The sequence below is a fragment of the Callorhinus ursinus genome, unplaced genomic scaffold (genome assembly GCF_003265705.2).
Source record: "Callorhinus ursinus isolate GAN/ISIS: 27379988/994484 unplaced genomic scaffold, GSC_fseal_2.0 scaffold70, whole genome shotgun sequence".
NCBI classification, from domain to species: Eukaryota; Metazoa; Chordata; class Mammalia; order Carnivora; family Otariidae; genus Callorhinus; species Callorhinus ursinus.
In genome coordinates this window covers 6513018-6514777 of record NW_027397132.1, presented here as the reverse complement: position 1 = coordinate 6514777, position 1760 = coordinate 6513018, and positions in this window count along the sequence as shown.

Sequence of the window (1760 nt, the reverse complement as noted above, 5' to 3'; positions counted from 1 at the left end):
GTTAGTACAGGCTTGGAAATGGATAGATTCCACGTACCCCCAACAGCGCGCTCCTGAAACCAGGCTTCTTCTGAACTTCTCGCTGTACAGATCCCTGGGTACATCCCTGTGTGGGACGTGTGTGCAGTATGCAGTGATCAACCAGTTTTGTGTGTCCAGGACCCTACAAGCCAGTGGAGTTCCAACCTCCACAACAAATTGACCTTCTGAAAGGAGGGGGCACACCCCTGAAAATCGTTGCGTGGTGGTAGATTTCCACGTTTGGACTGATTGCACACTGGGGATACTGACTTGCACAGCAATCAGTGCTCGCAGCTGTTTCATTGAAGGGTACCCCAGCGAGTCTGTGGAGCCCCATAATGGCAAGGATGTGCAGCTTCCTCCAGCTGGGCCTTTAGGGGGAATATGTGCATTTGGAATTAGGCAGATGTCCGGTGCTCCAAGCAGCCTGCTCCTAGGGCAGGGCCTCTCCCTAGAGCTGCCCTATTCCAGCTCCTTGGCTCCCCAGATCTGCCCAGCTTGTGCACGCACACCACACATCTTTCAGCCTGCATAGGGCAGCCTGAGCCCCACAGGTCTGTGGAATCCCTCTGCATACCTCCCAGGGAAAGGGTTACACCCCTGAAAATCTCTCTCAGCAGCATCTTTAGACTGCCAGCAGTCAGACCCCGTTTGGACCGGCTTCCTGAAGGGGCTCCGGGTCTCTCTTCTTAAACATGGCCCAGACAATCCCTCACCCTCACCCGCCTCTTCCAAGGGCCTTGACTTAGGGTCCATCTTGTCTGATATGGGGATGGCACACCACGTCTCCACTGGTTAATGTCTGTATGGAGGATCTTTTCCACCCTCTCACTTTAACCCTCTTTGTGTCACTGGGTCCCAGGTGAACCTCCTGGAGACAGCATGCAGCTGGATCTTGTCTTTTAAACCTAATCCTAACTCCAGCTCTGCCTTTAACTGGAGACATCCGCTCATTACTTCTAATGTAAATGAGCAGGAAGAACTCACTTCAGTCATTTCCTATGTGTTTTCTGTATGTCTTCAGCTTCTTTTCACTGAGTCAAGATTTATTTCCAACCTTGAAAACATTTGGACTCATCATAATGGTGCTGCTGTAATTTCTTATCCTACTTTAGTGCTTCATATAGAGATTTTCAGACATAGACACAGTGGCCCAGCCCGACAGCACGTGGTAAGAGTTACAAAGGCCTCGGCTATTTAACAAAACCAAAAGTGACAACCAAATAATGCAGCACAGGACTTGCGCATCCTTGATGAGGACATAATCAGGAGCAAGTTATTCAACCAAACCAAATGCAAATTTGTTTTTACAATTTTCATGTGTACTTTTAGTCTTTGCTTCATACAGCCGCTGATAACTGAGGAAACTTTCAAGTGCAGGATGTCTAAATATTTTTTTAAGATTTTTATGTATTTGAAATAGAGAGTGAGCAGGGGGAGGGGCGGGGGAGAGGGAGAAGCAGGCTCTCCACTGAGCTGGGAGCCCGGCGGGGCTCTGGCCCTGGACCCGGAGATCCTGATCTGAGCTGAAGGCCGAGGCTTAACAGACTGAGCCACCCTGGCGCCCTGGGATTTCTAAGTATTTTACTAAAGAAGACACGAAAAGGCCACAAACTACAAATGCCTACACCAAAGAGGGAAACACGGCCCAGCTGCATTTACCCGTGTCCCCGCCCCTCAGCACCGCAGGAAGCCCGCCCGCCGCCCGCCGACCCTGCGGCCAACCAGCCCTACCCAGA